The sequence below is a fragment of the Sceloporus occidentalis genome, unplaced genomic scaffold (genome assembly GCF_023333645.1).
Source record: "Sceloporus occidentalis isolate IW3139 unplaced genomic scaffold, rSceOcc1.0.p SCAF_22, whole genome shotgun sequence".
Lineage (NCBI taxonomy): Eukaryota > Metazoa > Chordata > Lepidosauria > Squamata > Phrynosomatidae > Sceloporus > Sceloporus occidentalis.
The window spans coordinates 15,693,535-15,714,241 of NW_028317002.1; the positions used below are offsets into that span (position 1 = coordinate 15,693,535).

The 20,707-nt window shown below is 45.3% G+C and overlaps 3 non-coding genes across 3 annotated transcripts; all 3 read left to right on the forward strand.

Moving 5' to 3' along the window:
• Positions 1–10,539: 10,539 nt before the first annotated feature.
• TRNAD-GUC (transfer RNA aspartic acid (anticodon GUC)) lies at positions 10,540–10,611 on the forward strand. Its single transcript has one exon. It is a non-coding gene; the product is annotated as a tRNA-Asp (tRNA).
• Positions 10,612–11,621: 1,010 nt separating this feature from the next.
• TRNAD-GUC (transfer RNA aspartic acid (anticodon GUC)) lies at positions 11,622–11,693 on the forward strand. The gene has a single exon. It is a non-coding gene; the product is annotated as a tRNA-Asp (tRNA).
• Positions 11,694–17,813: 6,120 nt separating this feature from the next.
• TRNAD-GUC (transfer RNA aspartic acid (anticodon GUC)) lies at positions 17,814–17,885 on the forward strand. The gene has a single exon. It is a non-coding gene; the product is annotated as a tRNA-Asp (tRNA).
• The last annotated feature ends 2,822 nt before the right edge of the window (positions 17,886–20,707 follow it).

The following is a 20,707-nucleotide window of genomic DNA, read 5'->3' on the forward strand; positions in this document are numbered from 1 at the left end:
CGTATCAAGAGCCTCAGAACTGTCTATGTGGGACAAGCAGAAGCAGGTCTCGCTGCCGCCTGGCAGAGACTTGAACGGACCTTTGGTAGTGCAGAAGCGATAGAGAAGGCCCTATTCCAGAGACTGCAAAACATCCCAAAGATCAATCTCAAGGAAGTCCATAAGCTTCAGGACTTAAGTGATCTGCTCATGGAACTGGAGCTAGCCAAAAGAGACCCTCGTTTGACTGGGCTGTGCTACCTGGATACAGCGCATGGAGTGAACCCAATTGTTGTGAAGCTACCATACGGTCTGCAAGAGAAGTGGGCAGCGTCGGTCTCAAGGTACAAAAGAGCACATGACGTCACCTTTCCCCCATTTATTCATTTCTGTAGGTTCATCGATGAACAGTCCCAGATGAGGAATGACCCCAGCCTTGACTTCCTGGGGTCCAACACTATAGCCTCAGCGACGTCATCATCAGGGTTTCAAAGTGTCATGCATAAACACAGAGACTTTAAGAGCAGCGTGAGCGTTAGAAAGACTAACCTACCATCACCTGCAGTACCCACGGGAAAACAGTACACTACCTCATTAGGAAACAAGTCCTTCAATCGTGAATGTCCCATTCATAAAAAAACCACACTCACTGAACAAATGCAGAGGGTTTAGATCCAAAACCATACAGGAGCGCAAGAAAGTCCTCACCGAGCTTGGGGTATGTTTCAGATGCTGCGCTTCATTGGAGCACATGGCCAAGGACTGTAAATCTGCCATCAAGTGTGAAGAGTGTCATAGCGAAAGACATGCCTCAGCTATGCACCCAACCCCACTCGCCAGGGACTCACCGGCTGCAGTCGCCATTAGCCCCGCTCCAAGTCATGGCGGGGAGCCCCAGAATCACGCCAACACCGCCACAGCTGTTTCCTGCTCATGCTTGGAAGTATGTGGGGAGAGTCAGAGTGAGAAATGTTGTGCCCGACTATGCCTAATCAAGGTTTACCCAGACGGACAACCAGAAAAGGCAGTAAGAATGTATGCCATCATCGACGACCAAAGTAACCGGTCCCTAGCGGGACCTAAATTCTTTGAAGCCTTTGGAATCAAAGGACCATCAGAACCCTACACCTTAAACACCTGCTCGGGCCGCATAGAGACTAGCGGCAGAAGGGCACAAGGATTCATTGCTTCTCCTATCAATGGGGATACCGAAATACCCCTACCGACGCTGATCGGATGCGACCAAATACCCAACCATAGGGATGAGATTCCTACCCCAGAAGTTGCATTTCACCAACCACACCTAAGGCACCTAGCCAGCCTTATCCCACCTATGGACATCAACGCCGAGATTCTACTCCTGCTCGGCAGAGACAATCTAAGGGTACACAAGGTGCGTCAACAATGTAATGGTCCCGACTATGCACCATACGCCCAGAGACTGGACTTGGGATGGGTAGTCATAGGGAACGTATGCTTAGATCAACCAGGAATTGACTCCTTCAAGACTTATGTGCGTGGAGATGGACGCACAACTTGCATTAAGCCGTGTCCTCATCACTATGAGGTGAAAGAGAAGTCTCCAGACCTCATACAGCCACCTGACATAATTTCTCCCTTCTTTGCCGAAGACTTGGGGAGATCAGTCTTTCATACAACCATATAATGGACAGAGAGTCCTTTAAAGACGAAACCGATCACTGGGTTTCTCCATTACCCTTCCGAGCTACCAGGCTAAGACTCCCTAACAATCTGGAACAAGCTCTGTCTAGATTTAACTCTCTTCAGCGTACCATGAACAGGAAGCCTGAAATGAGAAAACACATTGTCGCCTTTATGGATAAAATATTCCGTAACAACCACGCAGAAACAGCTCCATCCTTAAGGAAGAACGAAGAGTGCTGGTACTTGCCTTCATTCGGAGTGTATCATCAATGGAAACCTAATCAAATTAGGGTTGTTTTCGATTCAAGCGCCAAACATCAAGGTGTATCTCTAAATGATGTTCTTCTCACAGGTCCCAATCTGACAAATAACTTAGTAGGAGTGCTGATGAGGTTCAGGAAAGAGCCTGTCGCCATCACTGCCGACATTGAACAGATGTTCCACTGTTTCGTAGTCAGAGAGGACCACCGGAATTTCCTCAGGTTTCTGTGGTACAAGGACAATGACACCAATGCAAAGATGGTGGAGTATCGAATGAGGGTGCATGTATTTGGAAACAGCCCTTCACCTGCCGTAGCAACTTACGGCCTTCGGAGAACTGCATTAGAAGGAGAGTCCGAGTATGGAGCAGACGCAAGAGACTTTGTAGAAAAGGACTTCTACGTAGATGACGGACTCAAATCACTACCGACTGAAGAAGCGGCTATCAGTCTGCTCAAGAGGACTCAAAGAATGTTGTACCAAGCTAAACTTAGACTACACAAAATTGCTTCAAACAGCCTGGCCGTAATGAGAGCCTTCGAGTCAGGTGATCATGCACCTGGATTCAAGGACATTAACCTGGGACTGGGCAGTCCACCTGTGCAGAGGAGCTTGGGCCTCAGGTGGGATCTCTCGGCCGACTCCTTCGGTTTTCAAATAAGTTGTGCAGACAAGCCATTCACAAAACGTGGTGTCCTATCAGTGGTGAACAGCCTATTTGATCCGCTGGGATTTGTAGCGCCCATCACCATACAAGGTAGATCCCTACTGAGACAACTTTCTGAAACCGTCAAGGATTGGGATACCCCACTTCCTTCTGATAAAGAGCAAAAATGGGAAGCCTGGAAACAATGTTTGTGTGCCTTGGATGAGATCCACATCCCGAGATGCTATGTCAAAACCTCATCTACCTCTAGCATAAAGAAAGAACTCCACGTGTTCTCAGACGCCTCCACGGAAGCCATTGCAGCGGTTGCCTATCTGAAGGTGACAGAACTCAACAAACAAAGTCACATTGGATTCGTCTTTGGTAAGGCTAAGTTGGCTCCCAAGCCTGATCATACTATTCCCAGACTTGAACTCTGTGGGACTGTGTTAGCAGTGGAGATTGCAGACTTCATACAACAAGAACTGGGTGTCGACATAGAAGAGGTCCAGTATTACACGGACAGTAAGGTCGTTTTAGGTTACATTTATAATCGGACTAAACGATTTTATGTGTACGTCAGTAACCGCATAGAGAGAATCAGGAGGTCTTCAAAACCTGAACAATGGCACTATGTGCCATCCAACTTTAATCCAGCAGACCACGCCACTAGGCCGATGTCTATAGGTTCCTTTATTAACTCTTCTTGGCTTACAGGTCCGGAGTTTCTGTTGAGACAGAGGGACGAATGTGTACAGGAAGTTTTCAGCATCCAGGATCCGGATAATGATCCAGAAATCCGCGCTGAAGTTAGTGCATTAGTTACTGGAATAAAGCAAACCTCCAGCCTCGGTTGTCAGCGCTTCCAGCGTTTCTCCTGTTGGATGAGACTCGTCAGAACTATCGCTAGGTTAGTGCACATTGCGAGATGTTATCACAGTTCTCAACAAGATAAGGATTGTCATGGTTGACACGTCTGTCATAAACCCCTCTCTGCTGAAGATATCTCTCATAGTGAGTCCCTCATAATACGCCATGTCCATCAGGAAGAATTCAACGTAGAATGGAAGTGCTTGTACAACAAACAGCGGATTCCAATAAAAGGCCCTCTTGCCAATTTAAATCCAGTTATGGACGGTTCTGGCTTGCTGAGAGTCGGTGGTCGTTTGAATCAAGCCCACCTAGGAGTTGCAGAACAAAATCCTCTCATCATTCCCAGCAAACATCATATCACTGTCTTGCTGATCCGACACCACCACGAAAAGGCTGAACACCAAGGCAGACAAATCTCTGAGGGCAGGTTACGGTCTGCAGGCCTTTGGATTATAGGTATGAAAAAACGTGTGGCCCAAATACTTCACGACTGCGTGCACTGTCGTAAAGCAAGAGGAAAACAACTATACCAACAAATGGCTGACTTGCCTGTGGATAGACTATGTACAGAGCCACCATTCACCTACGTTGGCCTAGACATTTTCGGGCCATGGATGGTGTCTGCACGCAGGACCCGTGGCGGTCACGCAAACAGTAAGCGTTGGGCTGTACTATTCACTTGCATGAGTGTGCGTGCCGTTCACATAGAGGTGATAGAATCCATGGACACATCCAGCCTTATTAATGCCTTAAGACGGTTCTTCGCAATCAGAGGACCAGCGAAACAGTTGAGGTCTGACCGCGGAGGAAACTTCATCAGAGCAAGTAAAGAACTGAACATCGATACCAAGCCCACTCAAGATCAGTTGGCAGAGAAAGGTTGCACTTGGATTTTCAATCCTCCTCATAGTTCCCACATGGGGGGCTCCTGGGAGAGGATGATCGGGATCTCACGCAGCATCTTGAATTCTATGTTAATGGATGTAAACTCTTCAAGGCTCACACATGAGACCCTAGTCACCCTTCTCGCTGAAGTTTCAGACATAATCAATTCAAGACCACTTGTGCCAGTGTCGATGGATCCTGAAACACCAACTGTACTGACTCCTGCTATTCTCCTTACCCAAAAAACGGAGGATACGCTAATACCTAGTAAAGAATTTACCCATGCGAACATCTACCAGAAACAATGGAAACGTGTACAATACCTAGCGGATTACTTCTGGAACAGGTGGTGAAAGGAGTATCTTGTGATTCTTCAAGGAAGAAGAAAATGGCAACACCACAAACCAAACTTGAAAGAAGGAGACCTCGTGTTGATGAAGGAGCAACAAACCGAACGGATTCACTGGCCTATGGGACTTATTACAAAGGTTTTTCCTAGCAAAGATGGCAGGGTCCGGAAGGTGGAGTTGACTATCTTCAGAAAGGGTGAGCATAAAACGTTTGCAAGGCCAATTAACGAACTTATTATGATACTACCCATCGAGAACATCCCTGCAGGATAAACAGAACTGAACTTGAATTTTGTGGATCTTCTCCATTCCAAGTTTGAAACAGGACTATGTTGTAATGTTTCCTGTTTTATTCTAACATGTTTGTTACAGGTTTGTTCCATATATTTTTTGGAAATTACTCATAGTGAAATTCCCTTGGGAATTTCAGACGGGGAGTGTGCTGTCTTCTGTACTGTTCTCATATTTATTTAACTGTCCACCATATTATCGGTTCTTCCATCACCATATTGTTTCTATGTATGGTCGTTTTGCTGCCATCTGCTGGCCAGAATTTGTATGCTGCACGCCTCTGTTCTTGTTAATAAAGCTTTCCTTTGCTGGGCGTGTTTTCAGGAGCCTGGGTCCATGTCACTTCCTGCAACCCTTGTGTGAGGGATCTGCTTTCTGTGTGACTGGACATTCATCACTCGGGCTCGTAAGGCATCAGTTTTTTGACCAGCAGTTAGCCTCAGGAAAGATATCAACAGACAACACCAAGGTCATTTCAGTATTATACCAATGTTTGTATTTTGGGTCAAATAAACCCACATTGATTCAAATCACCGTGTCTACGTGTATCCTTCTAACCTGAGCTTTTGCCGGTCCTGTCTGCTCCACTGCTTGGACACGAAGGTAGGAAAGTCACACAGCCACTACCAGTTACACCTTCATTCGCATTCATGTGGAGACAGAATACCTTCCTTTAGTGCTTTTGATTGCTCTGCTGGATTTCCACCTTTGCAAATGAAACCCCAATACCGATTGTAAGAGTAAAATCCTTACTCTGCGCTTTCCAGCGGAAGGAAGTTGGTACAAAACGTAGTGGCGAGGTAAGTCCATTAGTTGATTCCCTTTTGATGACAATCCAAATTTTCAAGCAATTGTACTGGAAATAATAATGCCAAGGTCGCAGGTTCAATCCCCGTATGGTCCTGTTGCTTCTTTTCTCTCTTTTCAGCACAGTCTTAACATGAGCTGTTGCAACTTGCAAACCTTGTCCCGTACGCACGTTGCATCTGGCTAAAGAAAGCTACTGATACAGGATTTAGGGCTTTTTGGAGCACGTGCTTGCAGTTAGTCTGCGCTTTCCAGTGGAAGGAAGTTGGTACAAAACGTAGTGGCGAGGTAAGTCCTTTAGTTGATTCCCTTTTGATGACAATCCAAATTTTCAAGCAATTGTACTGGAAATAATAATGGCAAGGTCGCGAGTTCCATCCCGGTACAAGCCAGTCGCTTCTATTCTCTCCTTTCAGTACAGTCTTAAAAGGTGCGTGAGCTTTTGCAGTGTACAAACCTTGCACCACACACTCTTTAAATCTGTCTAACGAAAGTCACTGATACAGATTTTTGGGGCTTTCGGGAGCGGACAAACCCACAGCAAGTCCTCGTTAGTATAGTGGTGAGTATCCCCGCCTGTCACGCGGGAGACCGGGGTTCGATTTCCCGACAGCGAGTCCTTCCTTTAGCGCTTTTGATTGCTCTGCTGGATTTCCCCCTTTGCAAATGAAACCCAAATACCGATTGTAAGAGTAAAATCCTTACTCTGCGCTTTCCAGTGGAAGGAATTGGTACAAAACGTAGTGGCTAGGTAAGTCCTTTAGTTGATTCCCTTTTGGTGACAATCCAAATTTTCAAGCAATTGTACTGGAAATAATAATGCCAAGGTCGCAGCTTCAATCCCCGTATGGTCCTGTTGCTTCTTTTCTCTCTTTTCAGCACAGTCTTAACATGAGCTGTTGCAATGTGCAAACCTTGTCCCGTACGCATGTTGCATCTGGCTAAGGAAAGCTACTGATACAGGATTTAGGGCTTTTTGGAGCACGTGCTTGCAGTTAGTCTGCGCTTTCCAGCGGAAGGAAGTTGGTACAAAACGTAGTGGCGAGGTAAGTCCTTTAGTTGATTCCCTTTTGATGACAATCCAAATTTTCAAGCAATTGTAATGGAAATAATAATGCCAAGGTCGCGGGTTCAATCCCCGTATGGTCCTGTTGGTTCTTTTCTCTCTTTTCAGCACAGTCTTAACATGAGCTGTTGCAACGTGCAAACCTTGTCCTGTACGCACGTTGCATCTGGCTAAGGTAAGCTACTGATACAGGATTTAGGGCTTTTTGGAGCACGTGCTTGCAGTTAGTCCTCCTTAGTATAGAGTAAACTTCTTACTCTGCGCTGTCCACCTCTGAATCTGTTGCGCATGGATAGTATTAAATACGTCTCGCAAGCCTGATTGCCTATGGCGGGAGATATGGTAAGGTGTCTCTGACTAGCACTCGTCTTCTTTTTCACAAGCTGGGGCAAGCCCGGGGGTAGAGACCCTTTACCTTTTTAACGATACAGCTTGTCCATTAGTAGCTTTTTTGATGATGACAATACAAATTTTTGGGCACTTGTACGGGAAATAATAATGGCAAGGTCGCGAGTTCCATCCCGGTACAACCCAGTCACTTCTATTCTCTCCTTTCAGTATAGTCTTAAAAGGTGCGAAGTTGGTACAAAATGTAGTGGCGAGGTAAGTCCTTTAGTTGATTCCCTTTTGATGACAATCCAAATTTTCAAGCAATTGTACTGGAAATAATAATGCCAAGGTCGCAGCTTCAATCCCCGTATGGTCCTGTTGCTTCTTTTCTCTCTTTTCAGCACAGTCTTAACATGAGCTGTTGCAATGTGCAAACCTTGTCCCGTACGCATGTTGCATCTGGCTAAGGAAAGCTACTGATACAGGATTTAGGGCTTTTTGGAGCACGTGCTTGCAGTTAGTCTGCGCTTTCCAGCGGAAGGAAGTTGGTACAAAACGTAGTGGCGAGGTAAGTCCTTTAGTTGATTCCCTTTTGATGACAATCTAAATTTTCAAGCAATTGTAATGGAAATAATAATGCCAAGGTCGCGGGTTCAATCCCCGTATGGTCCTGTTGGTTCTTTTCTCTCTTTTCAGCACAGTCTTAACATGAGCTGTTGCAACGTGCAAACCTTGTCCTGTACGCACGTTGCATCTGGCTAAGGTAAGCTACTGATACAGGAATTAGGGCTTTTTGGAGCACGTGCTTGCAGTTAGTCCTCCTTAGTATAGAGTAAACTTCTTACTCTGCGCTGTCCACCTCTGAATCTGTTGCGCATGGATAGTATTAAATACGTCTCGCAAGCCTGATTGCCTATGGCGGGAGATATGGTAAGGTGTCTCTGACTAGCACTCGTCTTCTTTTTCACAAGCTGGGGCAAGCCCGGGGGTAGAGACCCTTTACCTTTTTAACGATACAGCTTGTCCATTAGTAGCTTTTTTGATGATGACAATACAAATTTTTGGGCACTTGTACGGGAAATAATAATGGCAAGGTCGCGAGTTCCATCCCGGTACAAGCCAGTCACTTCTATTCTCTCCTTTCAGTATAGTCTTAAAAGGTGCGAAGTTGGTACAAAATGTAGTGGCGAGGTAAGTCCTTTAGTTGATTCCCTTTTGATGACAATCCAAATTTTCAACTAATTGTACTGGAAATAATAATGCCAAGGTCGCAGGTTCAATCCCCGTATGGTCCTGTTGCTTCTTTTCTCTCTTTTCAGCACAGTCTTAACATGAGCTGTTGCAACTTGCAAACCTTGTCCCATAAGCACGTTGCATCTGGCTAAGGAAAGCTACTGATACAGGATTTAGGGCTTTTTGGAGCACGTGCTTGCAGTTAGTCCTCCTTAGTATAGAGTAAACTCTTTACTCTGCGCTGTCCACCTCTGAATCTGTTGCGGATGGATAGCATTAAATACGTCTCGCAAGCCTGATTGCCTATGCCGGGAGATATGGTAAGATCTCTAACTAGCACTCGTCCTCTTTTTCACAAGCTGGGGCAAGCCCGGGGGTAGAGACCCTTTACCTTTTTAACGATACAGCTTGTCCATTAGTAGCTTTTTTGATGATAACAATACAAATTTTGGGGCAATTGTACGGGAAATAATAATGGCAAGGTCGCGAGTTCCATCCCGGTACAAGCCAGTCACTTCTATTCTCTCCTTTCAGTACAGTCTTAAAAGGTGCGTGAGCTTTTGCAGTGTACAAACCTTGCACCAGACACTCTTTAAATCTGTCTAACGAAAGTCACTGATACAGGTTTTAGGGCTTTCGGGAGCAGCCGCACCCACAGCTAGTCCTCGTTAGTATAGTGGTGAGTATCCCCGCCTGTCACGCGGGAGACCGGGGTTCGATTTCCCGACAGCGAGTCCTTCCTTTAGCGCTTTTGATTGCTCTGCTGGATTTCCCCCTTTGCAAATGAAACCCAAATACCGATTGTAAGAGTAAAATCCTTACTCTGCGCTTTCCAGTGGAAGGAATTGGTACAAAACGTAGTGGCTAGGTAAGTCCTTTAGTTGATTCCCTTTTGGTGACAATCCATATTTTCAAGCAATTGTACTGGAAATAATAATGCCAAGGTCGCAGCTTCAATCCCCGTATGGTCCTGTTGCTTCTTTTCTCTCTTTTCAGCACAGTCTTAACATGAGCTGTTGCAATGTGCAAACCTTGTCCCGTACGCATGTTGCATCTGGCTAAGGAAAGCTACTGATACAGGATTTAGGGCTTTTTGGAGCACGTGCTTGCAGTTAGTCTGCGCTTTCCAGCGGAAGGAAGTGGGCACAAAACGTAGTGGCGAGGTAAGTCCTTTAGTTGATTCCCTTTTGATGACAATCCAAATTTTCAAGCAATTGTAATGGAAATAATAATGCCAAGGTCGCAGGTTCAATCCCCGTATGGTCCTGTTGGTTCTTTTCTCTCTTTTCAGCACAGTCTTAACATGAGCTGTTGCAACGTGCAAACCTTGTCCTGTACACACGTTGCATCTGGCTAAGGTAAGCTACTGATACAGGATTTAGGGCTTTTTGGAGCACGTGCTTGCAATTAGTCCTCCTTAGTATAGAGTAAACTTCTTACTCTGCGCTGTCCACCTCTGAATCTGTTGCGCATGGATAGTATTAAATACGTCTCGCAAGCCTGATTGCCTATGGCGGGAGATATGGTAAGGTGTCTCTGACTAGCACTCGTTCTCTTTTTCACAAGCTGGGGCAAGCCCGGGGGTAGAGACCCTTTACCTTTTTAACGATACAGCTTGTCCATTAGTAGCTTTTTTGATGATGACAATACAAATTTTTGGGCACTTGTACGGGAAATAATAATGGCAAGGTCGCGAGTTCCATCCCGGTACAAGCCAGTCACTTCTATTCTCTCCTTTCAGTATAGTCTTAAAAGGTGCGAAGTTGGTACAAAACGTAGTGGCAAGGTAAGTCCTTTAGTTGATTCCCTTTTGATGATGATTTAGGGCTGTTTGGAGCACGTGCTTGCAGTTAGTCTGCGCTTTCCAGCGGAAGGATGTTGGTACAAAACGTAGTGGCAAGGTAAGTCCTTTAGTTGATTCCCTTTTGATGACAATCCAAATTTCCAAGCAATTGTACTGGAAATAATAATGGCAAGGTCGCGAGTTCCATCCCGGTACAAGCCAGTCGCTTCTATTCTCTCCTTTCAGTACAGTCTTAAAAGGTGCGTGAGCTTTTGCAGTGTACAAACCTTGCACCACACACTCTTTAAATCTAACGAAAGTCACTGATACAGGTTTTAGGGCTTTCGGGAGCAGCCGCACCCACACCTAGTCCTCGTTAGTATAGTGGTGAGTATCCCCGCCTGTCACGCGGGAGACCGGGGTTCGATTCCCTGACGGGGAGGCTTTCCATTCGTGCTTTTGATTGCTCTGCTGGATTTCCAGCTTTGCAAATGAAACCCCAATACCGATTGTAAGAGTAAAATCCTTACTCTGCGCTTTCCAGCAGAAGGAAGTTGGTACAAAACGTAGTGGCGAGGTAAGTCCTTTAGTTGATTCCCTTTTGATGACAATCCAAATTTCCAAGCAATTGTACTGGAAATAATAATGCCAAGGTCGCAGGTTCAATCCCCGTATGGTCCTGTTGGTTCTTTTCTCTCTTTTCAGCACAATCTTAACGTGAGCTGTTGCAACGTGCAAACCTTGTCCCGTACGCACGTTGCATCTGGCTAAGGAAAGCTACTGCAACAGGATTTAGGGCTTTTTGGAGCACGTGCTTGCACTTAGTCCTCCTTAGTATAGAGTAAACTTCTTACTCTGCGCGGTCCACCTCTGAATCTGTTGCGGATGGATAGTAATAAATACGTCTCGCAAGCCTGATTGCCTATGGCGGGAGATATGGTAAGGTCTCTCTGACTAGCACTCATCCTCTTTTTCACAAGCTGGGGCAAGACCGGGGGTAGAGACTCTTTACCTTTTTAACGATACAGCTTGTCCATTAGTAGCTTTTTTGATGATGACAATACAAATTTTTAGGCAATTGTACGGGAAATAGTAATGGCAAGGTCGCGAGTTCCATCCCGATACAAGCCAGTCACTTCTATTCTCTCCTTTCAGTACAGTCTTAAAAGGTGCGAAGTTGGTACAAAACGTAGTGGCGAGGTAAGTCCTTTAGTTGATTCCCTTTTGATGACAATCCAAATTTTCAAGCAATTGTACTGGAAATAATAATGGCAAGGTCGCGAGTTCCATCCTGGTACAAGCCAGTCGCTTCTATTCTCTCCTTTCAGTACAGTCTTAAAAGGTGCGTGAGCTTTTGCAGTGTACAAACCTTGCACCACACACTCTTTAAATCTAACGAAAGTCACTGATACAACTTTTAGGGCTTTCAGGAGCAATTGCACCCACAGCTAGTCCTCGTTAGTATAGTGGTGAGTATCCCCGCCTGTCACGCGGGAGACCGGGGTTCGATTCCCCGACGGGGAGGCTTTCTTTTAGCGCTTTTGATTGCTCTGCTGGAGTTCCACCTTTGCAAATGAAACCCCAATACCGATTGTAAGAGTAAAATAATTACTCTGCGCTTTCCAGCGGAAGGAAGTTGGTACAAAACGTAGTGGCGAGGTAAGTCCTTTAGTTGATTCCCTTTTGATGACAATGCAAATTTTCAAGCAATTGTACTGGAAATAATAATGCCAAGGTCGCAGGTTCAATCCCCGTATGGTCCTGTTGGTTCTTTTCTCTCTTTTCAGCACAGTCTTAACATGAGCTGTTGCAACGTGCAAACCTTGTCCCGTACGCACGTTGCATCTGGCTAAGGAAAGCTACTGATACAGGATTTAGGGCTTTTTGGAGCACGTGCTTGCAGTTAGTCCTCCTTAGTATAGAGTAAACTTCTTACTCTGCGCTGTCCACCTCTGAATCTGTTGCGGATGGATAGCATTAAATACGTCTCGCAAGCCTGATTGCCTATGCCGGGAGATATGGTAAGATCTCTAACTAGCACTCGTCCTCTTTTTCACAAGCTGGGGCAAGCCCGGGGGTAGAGACCCTTTACCTTTTTAACGATACAGCTTGTCCATTAGTAGCTTTTTTGATGATGACAATACAAATTTTTGGGCAATTGTACGGGAAATAATAATGGCAAGGTCGCGAGTTCCATCCCGGTACAAGCCAGTCACTTCTATTCTCTCCTTTCAATACAGTCTTAAAATGTGCGTGAGCTTTTGCAGTGTACAAACCTTGCACCAGACACTCTTTAAATCTGTCTAACGAAAGTCACTGATACAGGTTTTAGGGCTTGCGGGAGCAGCCACACCCACAGCTAGTCCTCGTTAGTATAGTGGTGCGTATCCCCACCTGTCATGCGGGAGACCGGGGTTCGATTCCCTGACGGGGAGGCCTTCCATTAGTGCTTTTGATTGCTCTGCTGGATTTCCAGCTTTGCAAATGAAACCCTAATACCGATTGTAAGAGTAAAATCCTTACTCTGCGCTTTCCAGCAGAAGGAAGTTGGTACAAAACGTAGTGGCGAGGTAAGTCCTTTAGTTGATTCCCTTTTGATGACAATCCAAATTTCCAAGCAATTGTACTGGAAATAATAATGCCAAGGTCGCAGGTTCAATCCCCGTATGGTCCTGTTGCTTCTTTTCTCTCTTTTCAGCACAGTCTTAACATGAGCTGTTGCAACGTGCAAACCTTGTCCCGTACGCACGTTGCATCTGGCTAAGAAAAGCTACTGCAACAGGATTTAGGGCTTTTTGGAGCACGTGCTTGCAGTTAGTCTGCGCTTTCCAGCGGAAGGAAGTTGGTACAAAACGTAGTGGCAAGGTAAGTCCTTCAGTTGATTCCCTTTTGATGACAATCCAAATTTCCAAGCAATTGTACTGGAAATAATAATGCCAAGGTCTCAGGTTCAATCCCCGTATGGTCCTGTTGGTTCTTTTCTCTCTTTTCAGCACAGTCTTAACATGAGCTGTTGCAACGTGCAAACCTTGTCCCGTACGCACGTTGCATCTGACTAAGGAAAGCTACTGCAACAGGATTTAGGGCTTTTTGGAGCACGTGCTTGCACTTAGTCCTCCTTAGTATAGAGTAAACTTCTTACTCTGCGCGGTCCACCTCTGAATCTGTTGCGGATGGATAGTAATAAATACGTCTCGCAAGCCTGATTGCCTATGGCGGGAGATATGGTAAGGTCTCTCTGACTAGCACTCGTCCTCTTTTTCACAAGCTGGGCCAAGCCCGGGGGTAGAGACTCTTTACCTTTTTAACGATACAGCTTGTCCATTAGTAGCTTTTTTGATGATGACAATACAAATTTTTAGGCAATTGTACGGGAAATAGTAATGGCAAGGTCGCGAGTTCCATCCCGGTACAAGCCAGTCACTTCTATTCTCTCCTTTCAGTACAGTCTTAAAAGGTGCGAAGTTGGTACAAAACGTAGTGGCGAGGTAAGTCCTTTAGTTGATTCCCTTTTGATGACAATGCAAATTTTCAAGCAATTGTACTGGAAATAATAATGGCAAGGTCGCGAGTTCCATGCGTGAGCTTTTGCAGTGTACAAACCTTGCACCACACACTCTTTAAATCTAACGAAAGTCACTGATACAGCTTTTAGGGCTTTCAGGAGCCATGACACCCACCGCTAGTCCTTGTTAGTATAGTGGTGAGTATCTTCGCCTGTCACGCGGGAGACAGGGGCTCGATTCCCCGACGCGGAGGCTTTCTTTTAGCGCTTTTGATTGCTCTGCTGGAGTTCCACCTTTGCAAATGAAACCCCAACACCGATTGTAAGAGTAAAATAATTACTCTGCGCTTTCCAGCGGAAGTAAGTTGGTACAAAACGTAGTGGCGAGGTAAGTCCTTTAGTTGATTCCCTTTTGATGACAATCCAAATTTTCAAGCAATTGTACTGGAAATAATAATGCCAAGGTCGCAGGTTCAATCCCCGTATGGTCCTGTTGCTTCTTTTCTCTCTTTTCAGCACAGTCTTAACATGAGCTGTTGCAACTTGCAAACCTTGTCCCATACGCACGTTGCATCTGGCTAAGGAAAGCTACTGATACAGGATTTAGGGCTTTTTGGAGCACGTGCTTGCAGTTAGTCTGCGCTTTCCAGCGGAAGGAAGTTGGTACAAAACGTAGTGGCGAGGTAAGTCCTTTAATTGATTCCCTTTTGATGACAATGCAAATTTTCAAGCAATTGTACTGGAAATAATAATGCCAAGGTCGCAGGTTCAATCCCCATATGGTCCTGTTGGTTCTTTTCTCTCTTTTCAGCACAGTCTTAACATGAGCTGTTGCAACGTGCAAACCTTGTCCCGTACGCACGTTGCATCTGGCTAAGGAAAGCTACTGATACAGGATTTAGGGCTTTTTGGAACACGTGCTTGCAGTTAGTCCTCCTTAGTATAGAGTAAACTTCTTACTCTGCGCTGTCCACCTCTGAATCTGTTGCGGATGGGTAGTATTAAATAGGTCTTGCAAGCCTGATTGCCTATGGCGGGAGATATGGTAAGGTCTCTCTGACTAGCACTCGTCCTCTTTTTCACAAGCTGGGGCAAGCCCGGGGGTAGAGACCCTTTACCTTTTTAACGATACAGCTTGTCCATTAGTAGCTTTTTTGATGATGACAATACAAATTTTTGGGCAATTGTACGGGAAATAATAATGGCAAGGTCGCGAGTTCCATCCCGGTACAAGCCAGTCACTTCTATTCTCTCCTTTCAGTACAGTCTTAAAAGGTGCAAAGTTGGTACAAAACGTAGTGGCGAGGTAAGTCCTTTAGTTGATTCCCTTTTGATGACAATCCAAATTTTCAAGCAATTGTACTGGAAATAATAATGGCAAGGTCGCGAGTTCCATCCTGGTACAAGCCAGTCGCTTCTATTCTCTCCTTTCAGTACAGTCTTAAAAGGTGCGTGAGCTTTTGCAGTGTACAAACCTTGCACCACACACTCTTTAAATCTAACGAAAGTCACTGATACAGCTTTTAGGGCTTTCAGGAGCAAGTGCACCCACAGCTAGTCCTCGTTAGTATAGTGGTGAGTATCCCTTCCTGTCGCGCGGGAGACCGGGGTTCGATTCCCCGATGGGGAGGCTTTCTTTTAGCGCTTTTGATTGCTCTGCTGGAGTTCCACCTTTGCAAATGAAACCCAAATACCGATTGTAAGAGTAAAATAATTACTCTGCGCTTTCCAGCGGAAGGAAGTTGGTACAAAACGTAGTGGCGAGGTAAGTCCTTTAGTTGATTCCCTTTTGATGACAATCCAAATTTTCAAGCAATTGTACTGGAAATAATAATGCCAAGGTCGCAGGTTCAATCCCCGTATGGTCCTGTTGCTTCTTTTCTCTCTTTTCAGCACAGTCTTAACATGAGCTGTTGCAACTTGCAAACCTTGTCCCATACGCACATTGCATCTGGCTAAGGAAAGCTACTGATACAGGATTTAGGGCTTTTTGGAGCACGTGCTTGCAGTTAGTCTGCGCTTTCCAGCGGAAGGAAGTTGGTACAAAACGTAGTGGCGAGGTAAGTCCTTTAGTTGATTCCCTTTTGATGACAATGCAAATTTTCAAGCAATTGTACTGGAAATAATAATGCCAAGGTCGCAGGTTCAATCCCCGTATGGTCCTGTTGCTTCTTTTCTCTCTTTTCAGCACAGTCTTAACATGAGCTGTTGCAACGTGCAAACCTTGTCCCGTACGCACGTTGCATCTGGCTAAGGAAAGCTACTGATACAGGATTTAGGGCTTTTTGGAGCACGTGCTTGCAGTTAGTCCTCCTTAGTATAGAGTAAACTTCTTACTCTGCGCTGTCCACCTCTGAATCTGTTGCGGATGGATAGCATTAAATACGTCTCGCAAGCCTGATTGCCTATGCCGGGAGATATGGTAAGATCTCTAACTAGCACTCGTCCTCTTTTTCACAAGCTGGGGCAAGCCCGGGGGTAGAGACCCTTTACCTTTTTAACGATACAGCTTGTCCATTAGTAGCTTTTTTGATGATGACAATACAAATTTTTGGGCAATTGTACGGGAAATAATAATGGCAAGGTCGCGAGTTCCATCCCGGTACAAGCCAGTCACTTCTATTCTCTCCTTTCAATACAGTCTTAAAATGTGCGTGAGCTTTTGCAGTGTACAAACCTTGCACCAGACTCTCTTTAAATCTGTCTAACGAAAGTCACTGATACAGGTTTTAGGGCTTTCGGGAGCAGCCACACCCACAGCTAGTCCTCGTTAGTATAGTGGTGCGTATCCCCGCTTGTCACGCGGGAGACCGGGGTTCGATTCCCTGACGGGGAGGCCTTCCATTAGTGCTTTTGATTGCTCTGCTGGATTTCCAGCTTTGCAAATGAAACCCCAATTCCGATTGTAAGAGTAAAATCCTTACTCTGCGCTTTCCAGCAGAAGGAAGTTGGTACAAAACGTAGTGGCGAGGTAAGTCCTTTAGTTGATTCCCTTTTGATGACAATCCAAATTTCCAAGCAATTGTACTGGAAATAATAATGCCAAGGTCGCAGGTTCAATCCCCGTATGGTCCTGTTGCTTCTTTTCTCTCTTTTCAGCACAGTCTTAACATGAGCTGTTGCAACGTGCAAACCTTGTCCCGTACACACGTTGCATCTAGCTAAGGAAAGCTACTGCAACAGGATTTAGGGCTTTTTGGGGCACGTGCTTGCAGTTAGTCTGCGCTTTCCAGCGGAAGGAAGTTGGTACAAAACGTAGTGGCAAGGTAAGTCCTTTAGTTGATTCCCTTTTGATGACAATCCAAATTTCCAAGCAATTGTACTGGAAATAATAATGCCAAGGTCGCAGGTTCAATCCCCGTATGGTCCTGTTGCTTCTTTTCTCTCTTTTCAGCACAGTCTTAACATGAGCTGTTGCAACGTTCAAACCTTGTCCCGTACGCACGTTGCATCTGGCTAAGGAAAGCTACTGCAACAGGATTTAGGGCTTTTTGGAGCACGTGCTTGCACTTAGTCCTCCTTAGTATAGAGTAAACTTCTTACTCTGCGCGGTCCACCTCTGAATCTGTTGCGGATGGATAGTAATAAATACGTCTCGCAAGTCTGATTGCCTATGGCGGGAGATATGGTAAGGTCTCTCTGACTAGCACTCATCCTCTTTTTCACCAGCTGGGGCAAGCCCGGGGGTAGAGACTCTTTACCTTTTTAACGATACAGCTTGTCCATTAGTAGCTTTTTTGATGATGACAATACAAATTTTTAGGCAATTGTACGGGAAATAATAATGGCAAGGTCGCGAGTTCCATCCCGGTACAAGCCAGTCACTTCTATTCTCTCCTTTCAGTATAGTCTTAAAAGGTGCGAAGTTGGTACAAAACGTAGTGGCGAGGTAAGTCCTTTAGTTGATTCCCTTTTGATGACAATCCAAATTTTCAAGCAATTGTACTGGAAATAATAATGGCAAGGTCGCGAGTTCCATCCCGGTACAAGCCAGTCGCTTCTATTCTCTCCTTTCAGTACAGTCTTAAAAGGTGCGTGAGCTTTTGCAGTGTACAAACCTTGCACCCCACACTTTAAATCTACCGAAAGTCACTGATACAGCTTTTAGGGCTTTCTGGAGCCATTGCACCCACCGCTAGTCCTCGTTAGTATAGTGGTGAGTATCCCCGCCTGTCACGCGGGAGACCGGGGTTCGATTCCCCGACGTGGAGGCTTTCTTTTAGCGCTTTTGATTGCTCTGCTGGAGTTCCACCTTTGCAAATGAAACCCCAACACCGATTGTAAGAGTAAAATAATTACTCTGCGCTTTCCAGCGGAAGGAAGTTGGTACGAAACGTAGTGGCGAGGTAAGTCCTTTAGTTGATTCCCTTTTGATGACAATCCAAATTTTCAAGCAATTGTACTGGAAATAATAATGCCAAGGTCGCAGGTTCAATCCCCGTATGGTCCTGTTGCTTCTTTTCTCTCTTTTCAGCACAGTCTTAACATGAGCTGTTGCAACTTGCAAACCTTGTCCCATACGCACGTTGCATCTGGCTAAGAAAAGCTACTGATACAGGATTTAGGGCTTTTTGGAGCACGTGCTTGCAGTTAGTCCTCCTTAGTATAGAGTAAACTTCTTACTCTGCGCGGTCCACCTCTGAATCTGTTGCGCATGGATAGTATTAAATACGTCTCGCAAGCCTGATTGCCTATGGCGGGAGATATGGTAAGATCTCTGACTAGCACTCGTTCTCTTTTTCACAAGCTGGGGCAAGCCCGGGGGTAGAGACCCTTTACCTTTTTAACGATACAGCTTGTCCATTAGTAGCTTTTTTGATGATGACAATACAAATTTTTGGGCAATTGTACGGGAAATAATAATGGCAAGGTCGCGAGTTCCATCCCGGTACAAGCCAGTCACTTCTATTCTCTCCTTTCAGTACAGTCTTAAAAGGTGCAAAGTTGGTACAAAACGTAGTGGCGAGGTAAGTCCTTTAGTTGATTCCCTTTTGATGACAATCCAAATTTTCAAGCAATTGTACTGGAAATAATAATGGCAAGGTCGCGAGTTCCATCCTGGTACAAGCCAGTCGCTTCTATTCTCTCCTTTCAGTACAGTCTTAAAAGGTGCGTGAGCTTTTGCAGTGTACAAACCTTGCACCACACACTCTTTAAATCTAACGAAAGTCACTGATACAGCTTTTAGGGCTTTCAGGAGCAAGTGCACCCACAGCTAGTCCTCGTTAGTATAGTGGTGAGTATCCCTTCCTGTCGCGCGGGAGACCGGGTTTCGATTCCCCGATGGGGAGGCTTTCTTTTAGCGCTTTTGATTGCTCTGCTGGAGTTCCACCTTTGCAAATGAAACCCAAATACCGATTGTAAGAGTAAAATAATTACTCTGCGCTTTCCAGCGGAAGGAAGTTGTTACAAAACGTAGTGGCGAGGTAAGTCCTTTAGTTGATTCCCTTTTGATGACAATCCAAATTTTCAAGCAATTGTACTGGAAATAATAATGCCAAGGTCGCAGGTTCAATCCCCGTATGGTCCTGTTGCTTCTTTTCTCTCTTTTCAGCACAGTCTTAACATGAGCTGTTGCAACTTGCAAACCTTGTCCCATACGCACATTGCATCTGGCTAAGGAAAGCTACTGATACAGGATTTAGGGCTTTTTGGAGCACGTGCTTGCAGTTAGTCTGCGCTTTCCAGCGGAAGGAAGTTGGTACAAAACGTAGTGGCGAGGTAAGTCCTTTAGTTGATTCCCTTTTGATGACAATGCAAATTTTCAAGCAATTGTACTGGAAATAATAATGCCAAGGTCGCAGGTTCAATCCCCGTATGGTCCTGTTGCTTCTTTTCTCTCTTTTCAGCACAGTCTTAACATGAGCTGTTGCAACGTGCAAACCTTGTCCCGTACGCACGTTGCATCTGGCTAAGGAAAGCTACTGATACAGGATTTAGGGCTTTTTGGAGCACGTGCTTGCAGTTAGTCCTCCTTAGTATAGAGTAAACTTCTTACTCTGCGCTGTCCACCTCTGAATCTGTTGCGGATGGATAGCATTAAATACGTCTCGCAAGCCTGATTGCCTATGCCGGGAGATATGGTAAGATCTCTAACTAGCACTCGTCCTCTTTTTCACAAGCTGGGGCAAGCCCGGGGGTAGAGACCCTTTACGTTTTTAACGATACAGCTTGTCCATTAGTAGCTTTTTTGATGATGACAATACAAATTTTTGGGCAATTGTACGGGAAATAATAATGGCAAGGTCGCGAGTTCCATCCCGGTACAAGCCAGTCACTTCTATTCTCTCCTTTCAATACAGTCTTAAAATGTGCGTGAGCTTTTGCAGTGTACAAACCTTGCACCAGACTCTCTTTAAATCTGTCTCACGAAAGTCACTGATACAGGTTTTAGGGCTTTCGGGAGCAGCCACACCCACAGCTAGTCCTCGTTAGTATAGTGGTGCGTATCCCCGCTTGTCACGCGGGAGACCGGGGTTCGATTCCCTGACGGGGAGGCCTTCCATTAGTGCTTTTGATTGCTCTGCTGGATTTCCAACTTTGCAAATGAAACCCCAATACCGATTGTAAGAGTAAAATCCTTACTCTGCGCTTTCCAGCAGAAGGAAGTTGGTACAAAACGTAGTGGCGAGGTAAGTCCTTTAGTTGATTCCCTTTTGATGACAATCCAAATTTCCAAGCAATTGTACTGGAAATAATAATGCCAAGGTCGCAGGTTCAATCCCCGTATGGTCCTGTTGCTTCTTTTCTCTCTTTTCAGCACAGTCTTAACATGAGCTGTTGCAACGTGCAAACCTTGTCCCGTACACACGTTGCATCTAGCTAAGGAAAGCTACTGCAACAGGATTTAGGGCTTTTTGGGGCACGTGCTTGCAGTTAGTCTGCGCTTTCCAGCGGAAGGAAGTTGGTACAAAACGTAGTGGCAAGGTAAGTCCTTTAGTTGATTCCCTTTTGATGACAATCTAAATTTTCAAGCAATTGTAATGGAAATAATAATGCCAAGGTCGCAGGTTCAATCCCCGTATGGTCCTGT